This window comes from Triticum dicoccoides, chromosome 7B (assembly GCF_002162155.2).
Source record: "Triticum dicoccoides isolate Atlit2015 ecotype Zavitan chromosome 7B, WEW_v2.0, whole genome shotgun sequence".
Lineage (NCBI taxonomy): Eukaryota > Viridiplantae > Streptophyta > Magnoliopsida > Poales > Poaceae > Triticum > Triticum dicoccoides.
The window spans coordinates 709,078,337-709,093,328 of record NC_041393.1 but is presented as its reverse complement, the minus strand read 5'-3'; the positions used below and the strand labels follow the sequence as shown (position 1 = coordinate 709,093,328).

The 14,992-nt window shown below is 45.3% G+C and overlaps 1 pseudogene; it reads right to left on the bottom strand.

Annotated features, from left to right (window-relative positions):
* Window positions 1-14,992, bottom strand: part of LOC119339477 — a 100,111-nt pseudogene that overhangs the window by 30,443 nt on the left and 54,676 nt on the right.

The following is a 14,992-nucleotide window of genomic DNA, read 5'->3' as shown; positions in this document are numbered from 1 at the left end:
GGCTAGAGGGATGGCTGGTGCGGCGGCGGACCGGCGGTGGGGAGTGGTTTCGGGGAGGGCGGGCCGGCCGCGGGTGGCGGGGGCGGGCCGTTCAGCCGGTGGTGGCTGGCGGCTCAGGGGGGTGGAGTTTGATGATAAACTAGGGGCCCCTGATTTCGTATCCAACGGCTGGAAAATCTAATGACCAGAGATGAAAAAGTCAGTCGACTGACGTGTAGCCTCACCCCGCACGTACACATGCACGCACGCAAGGCACACACGCGTGTAGGCGTTCAACACTAACACGTACACATAATGTACACATGCACACATGCTGGCATGCAACACTGACACGTATACATGCACTCACGAACACACGCACGTACGCACCCATGCATGCAACACTGAAATGCACCCTTGCACGCACGCAACACTCTCACACCTACATGCACATAGCACACGACGCAAGACACACACTCAACCTATACGTGCATGCACCCTTTGTTAAGGACATGGATTGTTACGGGTATTAATCAATCTTATCTGTGATAAGCAGAACATTGATGTTTTCATCGGTCTTTATGAATCACAATGTATCGTACGGGCTATCAACATAGTAGGCTTAACTACATGAAAAACATGACGTCACACTCAATGAACAATCATCGGTTTATGAAATGCCCGCTTCTGACCGCCCTGGCCCACCAAAGGTTCCTCTGCTGTGTGTTGCCTGCGTTGGGTCACTGACATGCAGGACATGCACCCAAAGAGCCCACACGTCAGTGGAAGAACGGCGCGGTGCCCTAGGTTAGAGTCGAGGGCGCCACTCGCGGCACGCCCGGCTGAACACGCCTCCGTGCCGCATTCAAACGCCTCCATGAAACCCACTCGTGTGGAAGCCGAGAAACCTACTCTGGACACACGTCCATTCATGACCGGGCCGACGTTAAATGCAACACTGGCCGAGCTCCTCCCGTCCGTCATCTATTTAATCTCCTATTTAAATGAGGCCAAACGCCGGCCAAGAATCGCACACCTCCGCCGCTCCCCTATCTCCTCCACCATTTTGTCCACTCTTACAATGGCTTATGAAGAGTAGTTATTCCGCATCCAAGCCGGCTGGGTAGCCCGCCAGATACGAGCTATGCAGCTCGCTGATCCACCTCCCTCCCCTTGCCCGATGGAGCCAGTTGCCGCCCCAAGCCGGCGCGCGGTTCAACAACTCACCGCTCCAGGCCAGCTCGATGAGGAGCGGCGCACGGGCGTCGTTGCTGCCGTCCACGCCGCCGCCTCGTACCACGTCTCCCGTTTCTGTGGCCGAGACTCCCATGCCGGCGGCCGCGCCATGCAAGCAGTGACAGAAGCCGGGTGCGCGGAGAGCGACGAGTCGGTGGCCAGCGCCTCCGCGTCCGCCGCCATCATCGAGGAGAAGTAGAACACGGGAGGCCGCCGCTGCTTGGGTCCCAAGAAGGCCACCGCGGGGGCGACGCCGGCGTACACAACAGGTGTCTTGCCGGATCCTTTTGTTGCGAGGACCTTCGTCGAACCCGCATGGGCTCCACGGAAGAGAGGAATGTTAGGATGAACTTGAGCCGGTGACGGCCATGGCGAAGTAGTGGCCGGTGATGAACTCGAACCGGTGCCGGCCACCATCATCTTCGGCACCAGCCAATGATATCAGTTGGGCAGTGGGGAAGCGAGTCGTCCTTTGCGCTGAAGCATATTCCTCCGGGGCTCCCGGCAGTCCGGTGATCGTGCTACCGGACATGAGGAACACAAATCGATCGGCGGGCGACCATTTAGGCCAGGTATTATATACCTGTGTTGTCCAGAACTAGCACCGCGTAGTTCATTTGAATGTAATGAAATCCAACATGTTTGTGTGAAAACCCGGTATTTTATATGATTTCCGTCGTTGTTTATATGAAATATCAGTTTGTCTACGTGTTTGCGTAAATTTCGTCAGGTTGGTTGAGTTGCTGTCATAATGTGTGTGGCTACGGTTGGATGGCATAATTTGCGGGTCGCCGGTCGGTCTGCGGGCGGCTCGGGCGGTGTTGTGGGACAAAAAACCACAGCACGTGCGAGCTCGTCTCCAACGTGCGCTCTGGAGGATGCATGACAGCATAAGCACCCGAGCCATTCCTCGTTCATCGGTGGCAAAGGCACCGGTGGACAAAAGGGTCGCCAATATTTTGGCTACCCTGGGCAAGATCCAAATAGCCCCTCCCAACAGATTCAAATCCCTCGTTCGCCGTGGAATTTTGCCATGTGTTGTTTTCATGGACTAGCGAGATGCCCGTGCATTGCACGGAACATCAAGATGCATATTTTTACAAACCCCCGCATGCGTGCAAGGGATAATTAATGTCCTCCTTTGCTAGTACCACGAGGCAAACACCATTAATATTGCATCGATTAGTGTTAGTGGCCTTATATATCTGCAAATTGTAATTTTGATAGCGGCCCCTTGTATATAAAAATGGAGGGAGAAATATGAGAGATAAGGTGAGGAGGAGTGGGGCGTGGTGCCGTGGTGGTGACTGGTGGTCGTACTGGGCGGAGGCATGGGGATGGACGGCGCATTATGTCTAGGTTTGTATCTCTCTCACACACACCCATGTAGGTGGGGGACGTGCACGAAGAGAAGAGGTGCACGCACAGCGCACGTACTCCCGTCTCTTTCCCAACCACACCCGCGCGGGTACACGGTGGAGCTCATTTCTATACGAAAAAGGCAGCCCACGTGGTAATTTGGCACACGTACTGGTTGTCCACTTGGTGGAGGGAGGATCATCTACCACGGGTGAACAAATAAATTGCGACTTGACGCATTATGTTAGTTTAAAAAAAGAGGCAAGCCATGTGGGGCCTACCTTAGAGGCAAGGCTCTATACACTGGAGTACTTTTGATGTGTCCCGTCAACTCGTAGAACAAGGACAAACTTGCTTAGTACGCCGTCTCCCTCGCCCACGGGTGCGGTGGCTCACAGGATGAGGTGAAGCTTACTAGTACTATTGTATGCCTTTATGCCCGCTCCCTCGCCCACGCGCGCGGTGGCTCGCAGCACGAGGAGAAAATTTTACTACTCCCTCCGTTTACTCCTCGTCCCTACTAGTTACGTACGTACTTTGGTTAGTACTCCCTCCATTTACTTGTACAAGGCCACTATAAAAAATACATTTTGCATCTATACAAGGCCACAAATAGTAATTGAGCCTTTCCAGTTTATGGCTCAATTTCAAAATCTCTCCAACCAAGGTAGGCGGTGAGTGGTCGAATTAATTTCGTAGTTTGCACAGTACGCTCGTTTTTCTCAAGAAGTTATGTTTAACGAGGCATTAATTAGAACGAATGCATGAATGACCACTAAATTTCCATGAACTTGTACATGCATTGGTTAGTTTCCTCTAGACACTGCTTGGGTCGGGTGACCTAACGCACCTCGAAATCCAAGATGTAATGGTATTACTATTAGTATAGTAGAATTGAGACTTATCAAACCGAAAAACGAATGTTTTTTAGATGAGCTTTATAAACCCTAGTGGGTACGTACTCCGTAAAAACAGATTTTTCCAAAACTAAGTCACTCCCTTTCATGAATTCTATAGTATACTCCTGCGTCGACTCTCCCTTTCATGAATTTTGTACTTCCTGTCACCGACATGTGGGACATATACCAACCAGGTCGACGTGTCAAGCACCAAATAACAGTGCAGACCAGCAGGGGGGACGCACCCCACTCGTACCGGCCTAGTAGTAGTAATGAGCAATGAGATCTCAAATCACAATGCCGCACCTTCCCAGATGAACGAAGCAACCATCATTTCACACTTCGGTTCGACATCATCTCAAACCACGTACTAGTATTGCTTCTGCCTCAAGAGGGACACGCGCATCGCCTTGGTACATCATGACACGTGGGACCGCATGACAGGCCATGCTCCCCCGCCGATCGCTCGGTAAAATCACCTCATTTTTACTATACTTCCTCCGAATCGGTTTACTACATGGCATGCACGTCGTTCTAGGTTGAGAATTTAACTGACTATATATATATATATATATGTGTGTGTGTGTGTGTGTGTGTGTGTGTGTGTGTGTGTGTGTGTGTGTGTGTGTGTGTGTGATGAACAGTAGGCTAGCCTTTTAAAAAATGTATACTTTTGTATAGTAGTACTACCTCCGGCCTGGTTTATTAGTCCCCTATGTAGTTTGTGCTAAATTTTGACCAAAGATTTAACTGACAAAATGTTAGTGCATGTTATCAAAAATTATAAAGCTGGGTTCCTATTCGAACATAGTTTTCAAATATATAATTTTTTGTGACATGCATGAGCATTTTGTTAGTTAAATTTATGGTCAAAATTTGGCACAGATTACAATGAGGACCAATAAACCAGGACGGAGGTAGTACTCCACTATCTATGGATTGCGCCATGGAGCAAAAATTGAAATTTCAAAAAAAGGTGGGACATATAGAGAGCGCTCGTCGCCAAATTATGCATATAGTACTATTAAAAAGGCTAGTACGTGCTTAATTGTGGTGCTAAATTTTATTAAAGAAATACTAGTACTAGTATGTACATGCTGAAGAGTTAAAGTAACGAGAAGAAACATAACATAGTTCTGCTGGGGGGCTCAGCACAACACACCCCTCAAATTAAACTAAGCACACCTGAAATTAAACTATGCAACTAATCTGGTAGGCACTGCATTAGAAGTTTAGAACCACCATAATGCAACGACACTGCCACCTTACTCGGAGTCCTCGTCCACGTCCTCGACTTCGTTCTTGTCCCTCTTCCTCTTGGCCGATACTTCTTTGCTTGAACCGCCAACTTGGCTGTTGCTCTTCATCGAACCCTTGTAGATATTGAAACAAAGGTAGCCATCCATTGCAGCGTACTGGATGTGGTCTATATATAGTACATTCCGCTGCCATGCATGGTGATGAAATGTGTATGGAGGTTTCTCCAGTTTACAGTACGAAGGATGAACCATGGCTCCTGCCAGGGTCAGCATTGAAGGCTGACGAGAGGGCACCAGCCGATTCTTCTGGAGGTCGAAGGGGTTGCCTATAATGAGGCCTATCCGACGCATGACTTCTTTATCGTTCTTAAAGTCTACAATAACGAATTTGACTGTTTTGTCCTCGAGGAAGTTCTTAAAATCCTGGCACTCAACGTCGGCATGGCATATGTGGTAGACCAAGCAAACGTTATGTACGCAAACCTGGATCACGGCGGGCTTCTTCCTCTCTTCGTCCTTTAGATCCTTCTCTCGTCCCACGACTGTGGTGTACTCAACATCTAGCCCAGTGACCCACTCATCATGTGAGTTTTCAAACATGTGTCTGGAGCAAGAAAGGCATCCTTTCACCGCCGCGGAAGTACGGGGGTAGATGACGTCGAACTCATCGCCGGTGATGGTTCTAACCTTGTACTCACCGCCGATCGGGGAGATTTGGGACGCCATGGATTTGGGAGGAGGGTTAGGATTAGTGGAACTACCGTAATGTACTAATGTGAATGGACGGGATGACTAGGAGCGAACCGCCATAGTATTAAAGGACGTGCGGGGACGAGTAGGAGCGAACTGCCAGCGTGCGAACGGCAGGGTAGTGGCTTTCCATTCTCCCATGATACGGGCTTCCGAGAGCCCTTGGTTCTGAGATCGAATGGTTGCATGGCATGATTCTAGACCTATGGGTGAATATCCTATCCCGGAGGGTTATTCTTAAAATTTTCAGCAACTTAGCATGCGACTGTTTGTTCTCAGATCCAAGGGCTGCCAGCAGCCCGTATCATGGTCGCGCCTACCACGACCGTCGCGTCGCTCACGCGGTCGCGCCCTTGGAGATTTAACACGGTGCGTTAGGCTATCTGATGTTGGCATGTCATACGTAGTCATCACTTAGTCACTCATACTACAACAAGGTTAGCTATAAGTGTTTTTTTACTCCTCTCTAGCTCTTTCTTCGTACTCCCTCCGTCCCATAATATAAGAATGTTTTTGACACTAGTGTAGTGTCAAAAATGTTCTTATATAATGGGACACAGGGAGTACTAGTATTTATTGCATTTGCCAAGGAGTGACCTCTTCCAATGAAATGGTGTTGCTAAGTTTGCTTCATTTAATTAGCTATAGACTCAAAATTGTCTTTTCACCTAGGTACACGCGCTTAGCACCGTTTCTTCCTTGGGTCACCAAACTAGACTCTCTCTTCTTGATTAACTTGCCACATCAAACTTTATGCCTATGTGGCAAGCTTAAGCACCTGTAGGAGCAAGTAAGTACAATAGTGCGCTTTACATGGCATTTTTGCATATGTGGAGGAAAGAGAGGCAAGGAAAAAGTGGAGAAGTGGGCTCTCATGCAAGAGCCAGCCTCTACTACTACATGGTGGAGCATTGGGAGAGGCACCTGTGTGGAGGTGGTCAGGAATCCGGAGACTCACGTCGGTCATAGCGCCGTAGTTAAAATGATAATGGCAAGTCAAATCACGGGGCCCCACCTGTCCAGCAGTAACTTGCTGTCAAATCACACAACCCTACGTTTGCAGCAGCCTACTCCCTCGTCTTCTCGCGTCTTTGTCGAACCGACTAGGCGGAACTGCCCCGCCTACCGCACAGGAAAAGCCCCGCCCTCAACTTTTAAATACAACTACTCCCTCCGTCTAGGTGAGTAAGTCATCTTACGAAAACCAAATAATCCCAAAATACTAAGGCGCGATGCATTAACTTCTACCTTGTTTTTGTTTCTTCACATATCAACCAATAAGAATGCAATGAATACTTTTTGTGACATAGTAACTCATATTTAGTTAGTCAAATGGATGACCTAGAACTACGTGCAGGCCCTATAAACCGAGACACCTACAAGTAAAAAACAGAGACGGAGAGGGTAGTTCAGCATGTATCTTTTTAGATCAATATAGTCGGGATTCACCAAGGAGCAAAACCAAGTGGTAGGCTGCTCCTGTCGTGTTGGCGTAGCAACTCAAGCAGGGTCAGTCCGCACATGGAATGGCGACACACTTAACAGGACCCCTTTGGCAGACATGTGGCTCATCCACCATCTTGTTCCACGTGCGATGCACCAAATTACAGTTCGGAGCAGCAGTTGGAATTGGAGGCCCCGGTCGTAGCGCCGCAGTAGTAGAAAATGAGCGATGAGGGGTCAAATCACAAAGCCCCACCTTTCCCACATTAAGCTGGACGGACGAAGCAACCATCATTTCACTCTAGCATGCCAGAGCATAAACAAAAGAGAAAACAATGATGCGTGTGGCAGCTACCTAGGGCACCCTAGGGTAGGGGTCTCCACTACAGATCCTTTTTTTAAAGCGCCTCCACTACAAATCGGCTTCTCCCTCGCCCTCTTGAAGAAAACCGATGATGAGTGCGGCGGTAAGGTTTGTAGGAGTACTACGGCGTGCGGGGCCACGTCGTAGTAAACGGGTTCGAGTCGACGCCTTAAATATGTGTGGGCCGCTTGGTTTTACGGGAAAGAGGCAGCATTTTGGGTTCGGGGACCAGTGGAGATATAGCACGTACAAAAAATTGTGGACGTAGGTTCGACCGAAAGGAAATGATGCATGGGCCTTGCATTTTGATATATCCGGGGCCGCGTGAAATTTGCTACTCTACTCAAAACTAGTAAGGTACACATGTATTGAACGCATGAGATTTCGAACCCAAATTATGAATAAATACACACTATAGCATGTAAAGCTTTGAGTCATATATGCATGATGTAGATGTTCGTTTAGTTCTTATAGTTCATCTCATTCAAAATCAATTAGTTTTATAAAAATGTTAAGATTCATGGGGTTGTGCATTGTAAATCATAAAGTAAAAAACAAACAATGGCAATTCATTTAGAAAAAGAATCAATTACGACACAGAAGATTCTAGAACAAAGGAGGAAGTGCTTGTGTTTTGAGGTTTGTGCATTATGCTTAAGTTCAACCATGGAGTCTTCTAAATTGTACATGTGGCATATCTGATGGAATGTTGATGATATCCAACGGCCAGTAGTGCTCGGATTTGCCCATCTCTGCACTGTCGGGTTAGCTTCATCCAACGACCATCTTTCAAAGTTATTGGCACACTATATAGTTCTTGTGCCATAGTTGCATGTTTGGGAAAAAAGCAACTAGTGGGTTGTACTATCTATTTAGAATAGAAGATGTATACATGGAAGTAGTAGGGAAAGAGATGACATGGAGGATCTCAATTCCTATGAGTAGGGATTGGAAAAGAGATGTCATTTGGTTCACATCATAGGAACTTTTCTATTGAATCTAGAGATGACATGTATCTCAATTCCTATGAGGAGGGATTAGTAAAGAAATGTAATTTGGTTCATATCATAGGAACTTTTCTATTGAATATACGCTAATGTTTATTTTCCTTTGAAATTAAGGGAGTATAGGAATCCATTCATATGAACCAAGTGGCTCTAAAGCTATAGAAATGATATCATGTTTATTTACTTTGAAATGTAGAGTATATGAATCTATTCCTATGAACCAATTGGCTCTAAAGGGAAAAAATCATATAAAAATCATATCATATAGAGTTCCTATGATATTCCTCAACACTAAAGGATGGTTGAAATTGCAGCGGGTGATACAATGGTCTTTATTTGTAGACTCCTCACCCATCTTTATAGTTACCTCTCGAAGATGAATGAAATGATATATACAGGGTATTCTACATGTGCAATTTGGTACACGAAAACTCGGTAAAAGTTTGCGAGGTTCTAATTTTCAATAAACCTATATGCACTGCATTTCGGAACGGAGGGAGCATACAACAGTTGCTAACACTCACGTGGAAGATTTGTGTGTAGGAGGAGTGGCTGTTCTGTTAAATGACATGGCAAAACTGACACTGTCGGATGCCGATCTAAGGGTTCTTACAGTGTTCATCAGGAAAAGGCTTGTGGCGAATGTTTGTCGAATAATGATTTACGGACACATGCATTGCATTGATACGTGCCCCCCTCTCTCTCACGCACACGCACCCTCACGAGTCACAACTCTCCCAAGTCCTCTCGCAGACTCGCACGTGGCACCCATCGTCTATCTGCAGGTAGACGTCACACACATATGTGCTCTTCACACCCTGCCCTCAGAACTTATAAAAAACAAAAGACGGCGCACACATTTTATTTTAGCTCACACGTCACACACTTATATTATTACTCTTGCGGCGAACGTTCTTTGGGCATAGTATATATTGTACTCTCACGAAGAGAAGCAGTGCAATCACGCACTAGTTCTCTCACACCCACTCGCGGGTACACGTAGGAGCGCATTTTTTGAAGCCGGTACAACAAAATCACTCCACTATATATAAAAGAAGGAGCCTTAGCGCTTGATTTACTAGGGTTCCTCTCGTTCACTCTCTCCTGCTCTCCAGATCTAAGCATGACATAGGTGGCCACACTCTCTCTCTCTCAGCTCATGGCTGGTCACAAATCCGGCCGGACAACCTCGACCGGGGTAGGGGGTGTAGGTGCATCGTTCACGCTGTCATCGTCGGCGAGGGAGGAGACCAACGGCTGCCCGCGCGTCCCAATCGGCGGCCGTGTTTTTCTCTCTGAGAGAGCACCGGCTCGGGAGGGCCTCCGACCCCTTCTTCCTCCCTGCGGTATTGTGGCCAAGATGCAGCCTCCCGACGCCGTCTTTTCCACATGCCGACGACCCTCAGGTATATACTCCTTCGAAACCTGCCTTGCTCTACTGCCCCAGCTCTTCCCCCTTCGTGTGGATCCTTTTCTACTTCCGTCCGCTATTCCAAAGCCACCTAGACTTCTACTATTATTAGAAGTAAAGCTAGTTCATACAGTCAACTCAAAGCGTTGGTTCAAACGGGGAAGAAAGTGGGAAAGATGTAGCATGAATCTAGGACTTGGTTCTAAGAGGAAACGGGGGAAAGTAGTAATATATGTCACTGTTTAAATAACTGTATTTCGTATTTGCACAAATAGGGATGTCTGTCTCCATAGCGTTTCGGGATGTCTGTCTCCGTATCGTTTCTATCCGTGCAATCAAAAGCACACACCTCAGTTTTAGTACAACTGCGCAAAATGAGATGGCTATCCCTCGTTGCCGTCTTCTAACCTCCAGTCTTCAAGGTATTCCTACATTGGTAGTAACTAAGGTAGAATGACCAACGCAATCTAAAAGAAGCTGATTTGTATGTTTTACTTCCTGATTGCAGTGCAGGGATGAGCAAAAACAAATGCATCCTAGCCCGGAATGCACTTTCTGCCAGTTCTTCCATGGACCAAGGACTAGCACTACTGGAATCTGGCACTTTGCCATCTGCCATGGCAGATGGCAAGGCAGATGGCAAAGGCACGATCGGCGGATGGCAAAGGCTTTGCCATCTGCCAGCAGATGGCAAACAGTTTGTCTGAAACCCTGCCTGCAAAGGCTTCTTTGCCGTCTGCTGGCTGATGGCAAAGAGCCTGTGGCTTTGCCATCAGCTGGCAGATGGCAAAGCCTCTTAACAGGGTTAGCCCCATTAGAAGGCTAACGGCATACTTTGCCGTCAGCCAGCAGATGGCAAAGGCTGCAGGCTCTTTGCCGTCTGCCAGCAGATGGCAAAGGCTGCATGCTTTGCCGTCTGCCAGCACATGGCAAAGAGCTTTGCCATCCGCTGGTAGATGGCAAAGAGCCCAAATCGGCCAGCCCAAATTTTACAAGTAGATGACACGTGGCCTCTTTGCCATCTGCCAGCTGATGGCAAAGCTCTTTGCCATCTGCCAGCAGATGGCAAAGTGACTATATTGCCCCATTTAATTTTGTTTTTTCTTATATCAATTCATTTTCACAGAAAATCAAACACAAATATATTTATATGACCCATATAGCATATTCAACACATATTACCAATAGTCATGAACACATATATCCAACATATGTTACCAATAGTAGCAAGTTTCATCCGTACATATACATAGTTTCATCAATATTACACAGTTTCATCCATAGGTAGCAAGTTTCACAAGGTCAAAACAAAAACTAAATACAAAGACTCCATCAACCCAAGCTTCCGTGATCTTAAGCAAATCTGTAAAACGTGAAAGAAGAAACTTAGAAGAAGAAGACTAGAAGAAGAAGATTATTATGATGCAACTAAAATGTGAAGATTATTATGATGCAACTTATATCTGTAAAATAGGTCATTTTGGAGCTAAGTATGGTTATTATGTCATTTTTGAGCTAGCTAAGCATACTAAGTCATTTTGGTGTAAAACATGCTAAGGTCATTCTAGAGCTAAGTAAGGTTATTATGTCATTTTGGAGCTAGCTAAGCATGTGAAGTCATTTAGGAGCTAAAATATGTCATTTCTTAAGCATATTATGTCATTTTAGAGTTAGCTAAGCATATTAAGTCACTAGTGGTTGGGGCGCCACCGGGTGGCGCCGCTTGAGGCGTGCATGTCCGATGCCAGGTAGGTGGCCACACTTTTCATTCCCCCTTTGGTGCTATGGGTAGAACATAAACATGGAACTGCCGATCAACTCATGTGGACTTTGATTACTGTTCAAGCTGAGCAATGTAGGTAGTAGTTATAGGACCAACAAAAATGCATTACTTGCAATGTATATTCATAAAATAAATCAGAGATATTATTAATAGGTAGGCTTATATGAACACAGAGTAGCGGTCTTACATCCAACAAAGACTTATACCTATAGAGATGAAGGTGAGATGACTAGTAGCTGGGACGCGCCCTAGGCGCGTCTCTTGAGGCGGAACTGCCGTACTTTTTAGCTTCTCTGTATGACATCACACATAGTTTAGTAAAAATGCTTGAGAAACATATATAAATCTTCTCCTGTTGTAGCATGTCAAATTGTAGGAGAATACTTATAAGGCATATAAGCAGGTACCTGAAGCAATGAATACAATTAAGAATACTCTCAACAAGGCTCTCAGAATAACTATAACCCCACTATTCTGTAAAAAATAATATAATAAAAAGCATAGATGAACTAAAACATTCAAACACATGTGTATGCGTGTAAAATTTAAACTGAATCTTCATTAGTAGCATTCCATGGTTGCCAACCCTTTAGCTATAGTCATTTCTCCCACAACAGGTTCCCCAATCAAAATTGGACTATTCTTTGTCCCCGAAACAAAATCCGAATGCACCAACAAACTGAGATAGGAAAAAGAAATGAAGAATCTGTAACATGAAAAGTCGGTCGTCGATTTGCACCAATGATCGCTGCCTTGTACATATGCTTAAATTGTTGTTGACCTACCTGAACGGGACCACCCAATAATAAACTTCAAGAATGAGGTAGCTAATCTGAAATTATGAGAAAGCTATACCCTATGAACTGATGGGGTGTTTTTCAGAAAAATTGACAATATAACTTACAAGACAATAAGACAGGATGGTTTTAAGTTGTACCAAGAACAAACAGATCAAGATGCAAAAAATGAGTATATAGAAAAGAATCACTAGGAGAGTGACCAATATACAGATTTTAAGAATGAGAATCTTAGATGAATAATCCCAAGTTACCACAACATAAATACGCCAACATGTGAATCAAAAATATAATGTTTCAAATTATTTGATGCTATTTGTCAAATGCATTTTTAATTTTCAGTTGTGGTCATGTTCAATGACTCTGAATTTTACACATTATTAGACTACCTTGTATAGAATATATGCAAAATAGATTTGCAAGGCAGATACCTCATTCATACAATTGCTGATGAAAGAACAGGTAGCAAATCATATAACAAGAGAGCTTACATCTTTTTCGAAGCCCTGGTTGTTGTTGGCTTTGAGCTCCTGAACCTTCTTCCACAAACAGTTCAGCTTAACTCTCAGCTTCTTGATCTCCTCAAAGTAGTTTATCTCCCCAGAAATAAACCGGGAATACTACTTAGATGCCATCTACTCTAAACGTCCACCGCCTAAATTGTCCTCGTCCTCGATGGTGTAGGTCAGCCGCTTGTATCGCACAAAATCCATGACAATGTCGATCCTGCCCTTCTGATTGCCCTGAAAAAGGGGGCGATGGATATTAATTATTCCAATGACCGGCGTGAAGGTTTGTGAGAGGAGGTGGTGCTTGAATCATTGAGAAATCAATAACTTAACTATTAGTCGGTAAGTTCAATGGGTATTAAATGATTCCCTTTCTAGATATGCTTGTTGAATAAAAGCAAAATCAGAAGCTTTTCCATGGCACAAGCATGTAAATGGTTAGCTAGCTAGCTAGAGAGGTTATAGGAAGAAGAAAACAAATTAATAACATTGATCAATCATGTAACAGTTGAACAATGTTCTTCAGTTCGTTGTTAAGCAGCAAGCACCAACGCCAGATTTGATTGGAGGACAATCCTTTCCTGGGTTTCAAAGTTAATAAATGGTAGGAGTCGAACAATACATAGTGTCACCCTTCCTCCTTGTTTGATTCACCACTTCCGGCTTCAAAAGGAAACGAATTAATGAATTAACGAATTAACATAATAATCACATAATTTTATATGAGGTAAACTGAAAAAATATTAAAACTTGTGTAGGCATGGAAGATGAAATCAGATGGAGATGGTGTTCACCAGGAGCTTAGGCCCGTTGAACCGGCCCTGATGACGCCAAATGTAAAGAGGGGCACAGCCGCATCTGGCCTGCTTGTGTAGACTGCCACAACAAACCTCATCTAGGAATCTAAAAGATGAGGAGGTCAAGCGGAAAGACCCAGCCATTATAGTGCCAATAAGCTTGCGTCTGCTCAATTCCCTTGGCTACTACATATTAGTTACATAAATCAGAAAGAAAGGTAACTGATACATTCTATTAGTAATGTGTCAACTGAGACTATGTACTGGCGATTGCTTTAATTGATGGTTCATTTAATAGCATGCCTATTCTGATTAATAAATTTTGCAGCTAAATTATGCAAGGAAATGGAAAATCTGTATATGTTAAACCTGCCAGTGCACGGTCAGGTGGAAGGGGGGCCTAAATCCTGTTGGTTGGAGCTTTTGGATGCATGAATTCAGAGAAGCCATGGCAATGGAGCCAGCGACTACTTTGATGCTGCAACATGAATTCAAGTTCAACATTGTCTTATGTTTCTTCGTTTATCTATTATTAGGAAAAGACAAGCATTATGTACTCTGTACTTTATGTATGGATAGTAAGCTTTTATGTTTTGGAACGACAATGTACCATAGATGCATGGAAACTATCTGTACTTTCAATCAGTTAGTGCAAACTAAAGAATTTGCACACATAATGTCAGGGAGTCCTGTGTATTTATGGCAGGTGTATGTTTAAGAAAATATTCTTATTCAATGCAAGGACTTCCTCGGTTCCCCCTAATTCCAGAAACAGCGTAAATGTGAATCTCAAGTGCTAATTTTTCATGCAAAAAACAACAAGAATAATCTACTTATCTAGTACGATAGCTCAAACTTCAGGTATAGTGAGGGCCATTTCACAGTATTAACCACTACAGATATATTGACAAGAGAATGAAAAATAAGAGAAATTGACAAGAGAAAATTATCCTGATCTTAACAAAGCAAATACTGATATCTTAAGTCAATTCTCCCAATGAAACAAAATCGGAGTCATCTTTCTTTCTTCCTTCGTGGAGACATGAGGAGAATGGAGTTGATTGACTTCAGAAATCAGCATTGCTGGCCAATTTTCGATGCCGCTGTGCAAAAAAAGCTAACCCTAAATCAGAAATCGGGTTGCTCTTGCTCACTTTCCCGCTTGCTGCCGCCGGGGACTGGTCACTGGTGACTGAGCGGGAGGGCAGCGACTGCCGTCGGCTTTGCAGGGAGGTAGGGCCGGGCAAGGCAGGGGCGCCAGGAGGTCGGGGAAGGTGCGCAGCCAAGCCCGCGCAGAGCAGGGGTGCACGCAGGGGAGCACGTCCGCGCGGCTTGATCCAGGAGGGCGGGAAGGAGGGGCGGGGCGGCTGGGCTCCGGTCGGCGAGCTCGAGTGTGGTG